At 35.8% G+C, this 12252-nt stretch overlaps 1 long non-coding RNA gene across 1 annotated transcript in view; it reads right to left on the bottom strand.

Moving 5' to 3' along the window:
- The window catches only part of LOC122468974, a 38839-nt gene extending 27884 nt beyond the window's left edge, over positions 1–10955 (bottom strand). Inside the window, exons 1-3 of the long non-coding RNA XR_006293358.1 lie at positions 9777–10955; positions 6362–6427; positions 3367–3514 (exon numbers count right to left, since the gene is read on the bottom strand). This is a non-coding gene — a long non-coding RNA (uncharacterized LOC122468974). The remainder of the gene's footprint in view (positions 1–3366; positions 3515–6361; positions 6428–9776) is intronic.
- Positions 10956–12252: the final 1297 nt, after the last annotated feature.

The following is a 12252-nucleotide window of genomic DNA, read 5'->3' as shown; positions in this document are numbered from 1 at the left end:
GAGAGAAAATTGGAAAGAGAGAATCCCAAGCTCTTTGCTGACAGTGTAGAACCCAACACGGGACTCGATCCCACGAACCGTGAGATCATGACCTGAGCTGATATCAAGGGTTGGATGCTCAACAAACTGAGCTACCCAGGCACCCCAACAATTTTTATCTATATCATTGTTTGAAGAATGGCATCTACTTATGAAAATACTGTTTTAACATTTAAACCTATTTCTAACCTGCGTGGAAAGGGTGTGATGAAATGGAGCAAAGTTCCTAGACTTAATTGAGCTTTTCCTGTTATAAACTATTGAGAAGACTACATTATTTTAATGACTCAAAACTTAATACAGATATGTAACACATAAAATATTTAAATAAATATCACTATCTTAATACCACAGATAACTTCATCTGTAAGCAATTAAGGCTTAGCTGAACCATGAATTTTTTGGTGAGGAGATTCATTCATGTGTTAGGAATTTCTCCTGGTCCATAATCATTCCAAACTTTGGATTTATGAAGGAAAAACCTTTCATTAACTATAGGTAATTACCAGAGAAAAGCTTTTATTGTTTTTTTTTCCCTCAATTTGTCTAATGAGCCCATAGTAACTCTACCAAATGACAGTTTTCCCAAGGTCATGGGAACATGACAACATCATGAACATGGCAACATGTAGAATATGTGTTTTACAAATGCTGTTTTTTTCTTCATTCAGAGAAGTATCTGAAAGCATGCTTCTATATGCTTTCAATTCCATCCCAAAAGCTCTTTCAATTTTCAATTATTTAATGGTCAGTTTATTTTAGAGGGTTTCCTTTTCTAAAGTCTACAGTTGTGTCTATGGCCATACCATCCTGAACGTGCCCGATTTCCTCTGATCTAAAGTCTACAGTTGTACAACCAGATTGTCTTAAAGGTCCCTAACTAAATTGCCTATGGGTACCAACTTTTCCCTTTCAGTATATTAAAATTACTCAAATTAGAAAGCATAGTTTGTTATACAGATATACAGAAAAATACTCCAATAATTTGGGGTCTCATTCGCTGAGCAATTAATTCTGTTTAGGGAAGGCACCTACTTTTCAATTACTCCATGACAGTGTGCAAGTCACTTAACATCTCTTGTTCTCATCTTTCTTCTTTATACAGAAGTTGAACAAGATGGGTCCTTTGGTTTATTTTAAGCTATTACATCTTATTCTATTCTCAATAGCACAATTCTTGAATGCATGAAGGTATTCCTTTCCTATCATTGACTATCAACCTACTATGTGTTAGACTCTACACTAGATGCTTTTTTCAAGGTAGAGCTTATTTTTGAGAACACTCTTAGATTTATAGGGGAAAAAACTGAGATGATAATACAGAGTTTATTTACACTCTGCATGCAGTTTCCTCATTTTTATTTAAAAAAAATTTTTTAATGTTTATTTATTTTTGAGACAGAGAGAGACAGAGCATGAATGAGGGAGGGTCAGAGAGAGAGGGAGACACAGAATCTGAAGCAGGCTCCAGTCTCTGAGCTGTCAGCACAGAGCCCGACGCGGGGCTCGAACTCACGGACTGTGAGATCATGACCTGAGCCGAAGTCGGCCACTTAACCAACTGAGCCACTCAGGCGCCCCAGTTTCCTCGTTTTTAACATCTGACATGAATATGGTACTTTTGTTAGAACTGATGAACCAATGTTGAACCATTATAGTTAACTAAAGCTCACACCTTATTCCAGTTTCCTTAGTTATTACCTTATATTCTTTTTCTGTTCCAAGATCCCATCCAGGATACTGCATGATGTTTAGGTGTTATATCTTTTTAGACTGTTCTTGAGTGTGACAATTTTTTTTTAGATTTTTCCCTGTTTTGTATGGCCCTAGCAGTTTTGAAGAATGCAAATCAGGTATTTTGTTGAATGCTCCTCTAGTATAATTTGTCTGTTTTTTGTTTTTTGTTTTTTCCTTCACAGCTAGACTGGGGTTACGGGTTTTAGCAAGGAAAATAATAGTTAAACTGCCATTTTATCACATCATGTCAAGGACACATACCATCACCTTGATTTATAACCTAATATAGATATTGATGTTGACCTTGATCACCTGGCTAAGGTAGTATTTGTCAGGTTTTCTCATTGCTCATCCTCCCCCTCCTTTTCATATTGTCTTCTTAGGAAAAAAGTCACTGCACATCTCCTACACTTAAGAAGTGGGGATTTATACACCTCCCTTCTATGAAGGCAAAGATCTACATAAATTATTTATAATTCTGCTGCAAAGGAGATTTGTCTCTTCTTCCCTATACATTTATTCAATCATTTATATCATCATGGATTCATGGGAATTTATCTTATACTTTGGATTATAATCTAATCCTTTATTTTATTGCTCATATTTTTCCAGCTTTGGCTATTTGCAATTCTTTCAGTTGGCTCTGTTATCCCTTCAACATACCACATCAATGTAGGTTTTTGTTTTGTTAGTTTTGTTTTGAGCACTCCTTAGTTCAGGTTGCTACAATACAGTACCATACCATTATCTAGGTGGCTTATAAACAACAGAAATTTATTACTCACAATTCTTCAAGTCTGGAAGTCTAAGATCAGGGTACCACCATGATTGGGTTCTGGTGAGGAACCTCTTCTGGGTTTAGTCTCCTGACTTACTGTATCCTCACATGACAGAGAGAGAGAGAGAGAGAGGGCAAGCTACTACCTTTCTTCTTCTTACAAGTGCACTAATTCCATTTATGAAGAGTTCACCCTCCTGTCTTAATAACCTCCCAAAGGCCCTGTCTCTAAATACCATCACATTGAGGATTAGATTTCAATATATGAATTTTGGAGGGACACAGATATTCAGGCCATAACACTTCCTTACTTTCTAGCACTACATAATGCTCCAGATTCATCTTATATATTTCCAGATCCAGTCTTAGAATCAACCATTGATCCAAGAAGCCCTGTTTCTTCTCATGTAAACAGTAGTAGAATCCAAAATCTGGGTACTCAATACCCTTGTTGCTCCTAGGGTGTCATTGTTTCTGGATCTCTCAAATGACAGATTGAGAAAATGTAATTGTGTATATAATCTATGTATTTATAATATAGAAATATTTCTGTATGTAACTATCTGTATCTATATTAAGCTAAATATGAGTTCCTACTGGTGTTTCCAGCTCTGATCTTTTACAGCATGGATTATTCTAGTTCTTCCCTTTGCTTGTCTCTAACCTCCACCTACGAGGGAGAAACCAGGCTTCCACCATCTTCTATTCATTTATTTAATTCTTCAATTTAAATATGTATATTGTGCTTTATCAGCATTGTTAGCTAATACTCCATAGGAAACAGCTTTATCAACTAAAGTAAAGTGTTTTACCTTAAGTATTATAGGCTCCACTCATTTCCAGCTCTTTACATAGCACCTTTCCTCTCTATGTCCTTCTTTGAAGTTTTATTCATACGCTTATAATACAGTCGGATTCTTTCATCACAGTCTGTATTCCAACCTGGGATTCTCCCACTTTCTAGACGAATTTTTAAATATTTGCATACATTAAGGTCACTCTTTGTGTGATAAAATTCTATAGGCTTTTGACAGATGCATACTATTACGTATTCACCATTATCACATAGAATAATTTCAGTCCCTCAATAAAAAACTATTTTTCACTTATTAGAACTTTCTCCCTCTCCTCTAGTAACCACTAGATTTTTTTTATTGCTTGTATATTTTTAACCTTTATAAACCATTTTAAGAATGCCATACAATCGGAATTCTAATGTATGTAACCTTTCAGACTATCTTCTGTGAAAGAAGATAGCAATATACATTTAAGGATACTTCATGTCTTTACCTAGGTTGATAGCTCATTTTCTTTACCACCAAGTAATATTCAGTTGTATGGATGCACCACAATTTATCATTCACCTACTGAAGGATATCTTTGTTGCTTGCAGTTTTTGATAATTATGAATAAAGCTACTAAAAACATTCACTTGAAGGTTTTTTGTAGACATGTTTTCAAATCAGTTGGGTAAATTCCTAGGAATTGAACTTTTATGTGCAGCATGACTATGTTTAGCTTTGTTTAAAAAAGCCAAAAAACAAAAACCTGCCAAAATGTCTTCCAAAGTGGCTGTACCATTTTGCATTCCCACCAGCAATGAGCAAGAGTTTCTGTTGCTCCATCTTCATAGTGTTTGGTGTTGTCAGTATTCTGGATTTTGGCCATCCTAATAAAGGTGTACTGGTACCTTACTGTTGTTTTAATTTGTATTACTCTGATAACATATGAATGGAGCATCTTTTCATATGCTTCTTTGCCACTGTATATATCCTTTGGTGAAGGATGCAAATCTTTTGTTCATTTTTCAAACGGGTTATTTGTTCTCTTTTGTTTGAGCTTGAAAAATTTGTATATTTTCTATATTTGTATATTTTTGACACCAATCTCATACCTGATATACAAGGTAAGGAAGACTGAATAGTAGAGCTCATACGGATAAGACTCACAAAGCAAAGATCAAAGATAGATGTGAGTAAGGGTAGTGCTAGTAAATACAATTTCAAAAGAGAGAACAACCATCTTAGAGATTTTTTTTTCATGTAGGCATATATGATCTTTTTCATTTTAAGTTATAAGAGAATGAAGCTAATGGGGAAAAAAGGTTAAAATTTAATTTTGAAAAACTTCCTACTCACTAATTCTACTATTTTGCTATTTTTTCCAAATTGAAACTTATTTAGGGGTTGTCATTTAGGCACTGAAATTTATGTGGCATATGTAAACTTAGAAACTGAAATAATGTAAACAGCATCTAAATCTATAAACTTTATTTCAAAATCAATTTACATAATATGTAAACAAACAGGCTTTCAATCAAAATTTAATCAACTTATTATTAAATATTAATATAAAACTGACATTCCCTCTAATTTATGTAACTACTGATCAAGAAAACCCTTAATGTACTTTGTGGTTTCAAACCTCATTTGTTTTCTTCAAGTACTAGGAAAACATTCCATAGACAAAAATTATAAAGGTCAGTTTATGGAACATAATTTTAATATTAAGCTTATCTCAACTTGAGAAAGTGTATTTTCAACCAATTAAGTCTAAAGTTTTATAGATTCTTTTAAAAATTCATGTTAACTTTTTAAAAGATCTCACATTCATTTAAAGACACTGACCTGTTATTTGGCAAAAACAACAAAAACCCAGCCTTTAAAATATTTAAACATTTCTACTACTATTTTCTAAGTATGAATAGTTTTGTCTTAGATATAACCACCACTTGAGGTAAGAAAACCAGAAAATGTATTATCCAAAGTACAGTTCTGTGAATAAGAAAGAGCAATAGTAATGATAATAGTCATAATGAGACAGTGGGCATAAACTGAGTCTGTTCTGGGTAAACTTGGATAAAGGGTTAAGCCCAAGATTAACTTAAAAAATCTGAGTCACACATTACCAAAAATACTCAAAAGTTTACAAAATGCCTAGCGTTAGGTGGCACAAATATAATGATGTGTCATTTACAGTAGATAATTTACAAGCAATTTATTTACCAAACTGGTAATACTCAGTTTAGTGTAACAATTAGAAGACTAACTTGATCTTAGCTTGTTAATAAAGGGTGGGAGACTAAATATAAGATAGCAAAATTTTTATTTATTTTCTAAAAAAATTAAAAAATATATTGAGGAGCGGGGTGCCTGGGTGACTCAATCGGTTAAGTATCTGATTTCAGCTCAGGTCATGATCTCACAGTTCGTGAGTTCAAGCCCTACGTCGGGCTCTGTGCTGACAGCTCAGAGCCTGGAGCCTCCTTGGGATTCTCTGTCTCCCTCTCTTTCTGCTCCGCTCATGCTCTGTCTCTCTCTCTCTCTCTCAAAAATAAATAAACATTAAAAAATTTAAAAAAAGAAAAAAATAGAGAGAGAGAGGAGTGCCTAGCTGGCTCAGTCAGTGGAGCATGCAATTTTTGATCTTGGGGTCATGAGTTTGAGCCCTACCTCATGGGTAGAGTTTACTTAAAAATAAATAAATAAATAAATAAATAAATAAATAAATAAATAAATCTTTAAAAGGCTTTCCTTCTCCAAACTTATTCACCTAACAAGTTCCCTAAAAAGCCACCATTAAACATTAGTTGCTTTTGTTTAAGGCCACATTTTTGAAAGTCTATTCAAAGCACATCAGACTGTCAAACCCTACTGGTTATGGCAGAACCCAAGGAATATGTCCTACTTGAGGACTGAAACCTTTTGATAAGACATTTAACATTTGCTTTTCCTTTTATGGAAAGAAAACAAGATTAATAGACCTTACCTCTACCCTATTTTTAATAGCAGAGGTACACCAACATACCTCTTTCCAGAGATAAGATGAATTTGCAAGAAGGCAGGAGAGTTAGAAGATTTCTGCTTAAACCTCCTGTATTAAAAAATAATAATAATAATTAAAGTAATCTCTATGCTCAACATGGAGCTCAAACTCACAATCCCCAAATGGAGTCACATGTTCTACCAACTAAGCCAGCCAGGCTCCCCTAAACCTCCTATATTTAGAAATCATGTCTCCTTGATTTTATAAAATTTGAGAGATATTTTCCCTTTTTATAGGAAATAAGACAAAAGAATAATGAGCTTCACAATAAATGCACAATAATCTGGGGGTACCAAGATGGGGAACATGTTACCAGTTAACAGAATCCAGAGGATGTAGCTGCAGGGAAAATTTGCCAGAGAGATGTGGCCCTCAGTAGGGAAGCACAACTTGCATGGAGAGAGCTGGGGAATGTTTCAATTAACTATTGATGCATAACACAACACCCCAAAACTTAGTGGTTTAAAACAACTATTTTACTATTGTTCATATTTCCATGGTTTCACTGTGTGGTTCTTCTAATCCACATGAGGCCAGGAAGTCCAACAGTCATTTAGAGTTCAACAGGGTTGGAAGGTCCAAGGTGGCTCATTCACATAGTTTCCATTTGATAGTGGCTATTAACAAGACACTCAGCTGGATTCATCCACCAGAGTATTTTCCACCTGGCCTTTTGATATAGATATAGCTTTTCACAGCATAGACTACCAGATTCTAAGGGTCAGATAGTAGAACCTATATGTCATAGGTTGGATTCTCCAGAAGAAGATTCTGAGAATTTTGGGGTGCAGAATATTTATTATTGATCAACACCTGAGAGGGGGAAATGTGGAAGAAGCAGGATTAGGCAAAGGAAGAAGTCCAACTGTGATGCAGTTGGTTAACCTGCAAATCTGTTGCATATCAGGCAAAATGTCCAGACCTTTTATAACATCCCGTTGCTTAGTCTTCAGGAAAGGCATGACCTGAGGTGAGGCAGGTCTCTTTAGCTGAGGCAGATGCTGAAGGAACCGACACTTAATGTCTCTCTGTTGTCTTCATTCCTCACTGCTGAACAAGAAGTTCTTCTCTAAAGTAGGATCTGAGTAGCTCATCTCAGATCTGCCATACCACCAATCTTCTTAAAGCCTGGGCTCTTAGGTCCCAAATCAGTAATTTCATCAATTTCATGGCCATTTGATTGATCAAAGTTAGTTACAAGGGCAGTCCATATTCAAGGAAAGGGGCAATAAACTCCACCACTTGAATTAGGAGTAACATGCATATAGAAAGGGAGGAGGAATTTGGAAAGGCATCCAGCCTCTGCCTTCTGGCTATAACAATTCATGTACAAAGTACACTTAACACCTCCCAATTACCCTACAAATTTCCATCCCCTTATGGCATCAGCTCATATCAAAAACTCTTATCACCTATATCAGAGCCAGATATAGATGAGACAGAGTCCTCAAGCTCCTCAGGAGCACCTGTAAACTAAAAAATGAAACACTAACACAACAATTATCTGTCCCATACACACCTAACATACAATAATGAGGAAAACACATGGAAGGCACAATAGAAACCTTCACTCTAAAAGTGTAAAACTGAAATAACATAGCAGTTACTGGCCCAAAACAATTCTGAAATCTAGCAGGACGTGTTACCATTTCCTCTGTCTCCAGGGATACACCATGTTTCTTGATTAGGTCTATACTCCCTGAGAATGGTTCTTCATGGCTCTGCCTGCTCTGTTATTGTTACTTTTCTATAAGAAGTAGAATGTGTTTGCCGCTGAGTAATTTTCTTAGCTTGTGTCCTATTCATAGGAAATTACTAACACCTGAGACCTTTTTCATTTTGTACTACCTCAGTCCCTTTTAGTCCATGCTCTTAAAATTTCTGTTAAAATGTTTGGACTTCCTATGTACCTATACCTTATTTTATGACAGATTTTAAAGACACACTCCTCTCTACTTAGGGCTTAGAATCAGGACTCTGTAAGGACAATGCCTTTAAGATTCTTGAAATCCTTTTTTTTCTAGCTGAATGGGCCTACAAGGCAAAAAAAACTTTACTGTCTAGCAAGAAAGAAGGTCAACAAGGCAAGCCCCTTAAGATTTTTAAAAATCCCATTGTCTAGCTGACAGGGTCTAAGGGACAAATCCTTAATCTTTATGAAGGTTAAACAGTCTTTCAACTGCACTATTGAACTGATCTTCATAATGTGGCAGCACTCTGGATTTTATCTTTGCCCCCAGGTATTAATTTACTGAAAATCTCATATGGGCTAGAAGAGATAAATAGGAGAATAACTTATGTTCCAAGTCACCAAACCCTTATTTGAAAATGTTTTTTCTGGGTCAGAGTTTGGTCAACTATGGCCCACAGGTCAAATACAGGCTGTCACCTGCTTTTGTCAGTCAATTTTCTTTTTTTATTGGAGCACAGTCACATCGAATCAGTTTAAAGATTGTCTGTGTCCACTTTCATGCTACAAGTGCAGAATTGAGTAGTTGCTACAGACAACATACAACCTGAAAAGCCTAAAATATTTACTATCTGGCCCATTTCAGAAAATGTGTTGCTGACTTGTATTCTAGATACTGCTTATAAGTTAAATGGTTTCTTCTCAAGTCATTTCACCCTATTAATGGTCATATACACCTAAAGAAACCAGTAGACTCTTAACTTTGTTTGGAAACCTCCTGAGCCAAATACACAAGGTTGTTTGATATACTTTCTATCTCTCATGTTACCACGAATTACAGCATTGTCAAACATTCTCCCTCTACAGAAACTCACCTTTGCTCCAGGCTCAACAATTTCTTCACTGTCTTACAGGCCTCCATTGATTACCTCTGTGAGATCCCTTATCCCAAAGCCAATGCCACATGTTTAAGGTTTTTGTTACAGCAGCACATTACTCTCTAGGTACCAATTTCTGTTTTGGCTATCTATTATTGCAAAACAAACCATCCCAAAGCTTGGGAAACAACCTTCATTGGGTGCCATATTGGTGACTAGCTACCACAATGACTCACTCAGATGGCTGTCAATAAGTGCCTGATATAGCTAGAGTGCTTGATTCTCATTTTTGTGATTCTTCCATCTATCTTGGGCTTCTATCTATCCTGGGCTTCTCATACCATGGTGGCTAAATTCCAGGAGGCAGCAAATAGAAGCTTCCAGTTCTCTTTGGTCTGAGTTTGGAAGTCTCAAATTGCCCTTCTGCTACATTCTATTTGTAGAAGCTAGTCAAGGGCCAGCACAGATTCAAGGAGAACAGAAATAATCTCCAACTCTTGATAGCAAGAGTGATATGTATATACAAGGAAGGAATTGTTGTGGGATACCTTTGAAGACTAGCTAATACAGGGAATGAATACCCCATCTCATTCTCTTCCTGCCCTCTAACCTATTGCAGAAGCTTCCTATTGGACTTCCATCCAGTAGTCAGAGGACAGGTCATCTCTTGAGGCAACCCCTAGATGTCAGCCTTTGGGGGTACAGAGAAGATTCTGAAGGAGTGAAACTAGAAGGGAAAATAGAAAATACCCATCACAATTCTGAAATATAGGTTAGAAGTAGTCCCATGGAAATTATATTTTTCCATAAAGTTTGATTATATTAAATAAAAAGTTTTCACTATCTATAAAAGTAGCATAGCAAACAGGATGGCTTTTATAACCAGTCCTTTCCTCTTTGGTCTGACCAATTGCAGGTACAGAAATTCTTCACCTTGAAAATTTAACCCTGTGCAATTCAAAGTTGGGAATCATGTAAGTCTGGCCACAATTCAAATTTCCATTCATAGCTAAATGAAAATATAATGTTCTTAGTGTGAACCTCCTGGAATAAATAGCTATATTGTATATCTTTTATTTGTGATTATTAGCCTAATTTGTGTTCAGATTTACATTCTACCTCCCTGCTAGCAAGCCCTATTCTGCTTTTCAGCCTACTCTGTCCTCATCTGTAACTTCTCTTTGTAGAGACAGGGCCCTATTACTTTATGGCCATGTTCTAGGTACTACTACCAGAGGGCTTGCATCCATCACATCACATCCCATAGGTATGCTTTCTAAATCAGATCCTACATGATATTGTCTTGTTGCCTTAGACATTATACCTGTGGTCACCCATACTGGAGTCAGTCCTTTAACCCCAATTTCATTCATTCCTGGTTCAATCTCCTCTCTTTAATGACCTGCCTTTGAAGAAAGCACTGTACTGGACCTCATACACTTCAAAAAAAAAGGACAGCTGGTAATTTATCTGTGATTTTGGCATTGACAATATTTTTTTTCATGACCGTTTGAAAAATTAATGTTGTACGGTTGGTTACCTGTCATCTTCAAGAGTTAAAACCAAAATCAGCAGCACAGCATTTTAACATTCAGCGTTAACATCCTAAGTAGGAAGGTTGCCTTTTGGTACTGTGTTGAAAACACTCTTCCTATGGATTTGTATGTCCCTGAAAAATTTTTCTACCATGCAAAAAGCACTATTAAAGTGTTTTCATAGTTTGGTATGTGTTTAAACTTTCAGCTTTCAAAAATCTATCTAATTGCTATCATTTTTTATCTCTTCCCTTAAGCTAAATGTTTCTTATCATCACTTACAACCAAGCCAGTGATGATCTAGATTGCCAATATATCCATTATTCGTCAGAGAATTTCCATTAGTTAGAAGCTAAGGTGTATTTTTAATATATTATTTTAATATAGTATATGGAACTATATTGAAGGTATAAGGTATTTTGCAAACATTAATCTTCAAATAAGCTGGTATATTACTGCTATTCTATAAATATAAAAATGGAAATGGAGCTAATAAGTTAATTTCCCAACACCTTGCAAAAGTCAAAACAGAATTAGGATATAATCAATTCATCGTCAAGTGTCCTTGGACAACAAAATCAGACTTTTCTTAAGGAGTTATATAAGTCACTTATCAAAGTATGATTCAACCTATTTTATGGGTCCTTGTGTGTCAGGATTATTACTGAGGACTTAAAAATAGTTTTGTCTGTGAAATATAAAATACATGAAGAAGAGTATATAAAATGTATAAGTACAGGTTACAATGCAATAACAACATGAACACCCATATTTACACACACCCCCCCCCCGTGTTAAGAAATAGAATATTAGGGGTACCTGGGTGGCTCAATCAATTGAGCATCCAACTTTGGCTCAGGTCATGATCTTGCACTTCGTGGGCTTGAGCTCCGCATTGGGCTCTGTGCTGACAGCTCAGAGCCTGGAGCCTGCTTCGGATTCTGTGTCTTCTTCTCTCTCTACCTTTCCCCTGTTTGCACTCTGTCTCTCTCTCTCAAAAATAAATAAACGTTAAAGAATAAAATAAAATAAAAAAAGAAATAGACTATTACCAGTTAAATTCCCTCTATTGTACCTCCTTACCCTCTACCCAGAGAAAAACCAGTATCCTGAATTTTGTATTAAACATTTCATAGGTTATCTTTATATTTTTACAATCTATGCACAAGTTCTAATACAATACATAACTTCCATGAACTCTTCATGCTACATTCAACACAAATGAAATCTTACTATATCTATTCTGACTTGCTTCTTACACTAACCAATATACTTTGAGATTTATCTATGTTGATGGATTTGGCTATATGTGTTTCATTAATTTTCTCGTCTCTATAGGAGTTCACAGTATGAATATACTACAGTTTCTTCTTCTATAGCTGATAGATATTCCATTTTTTCCACTTTTTTGCTACTACTGCGATGTTCTTTAAAGCACTGTTCTTTTTTTTTAGGTTTATTTATTTATTTTGAGAGAGAGAGAGAGAGAGAGAGAGAGAGAGAGAGAGAACGTGAGTGGGGGAGGGACAGAGAGAGGGAGGGAGAGAGGGA

This window comes from Prionailurus bengalensis, chromosome B3 (assembly GCF_016509475.1).
Source record: "Prionailurus bengalensis isolate Pbe53 chromosome B3, Fcat_Pben_1.1_paternal_pri, whole genome shotgun sequence".
In the NCBI taxonomy this organism is placed as follows: Eukaryota; Metazoa; Chordata; class Mammalia; order Carnivora; family Felidae; genus Prionailurus; species Prionailurus bengalensis.
The sequence above is the reverse complement of the archived record's forward strand: the minus strand, read 5'-3'. Positions and strand labels throughout refer to the sequence as shown.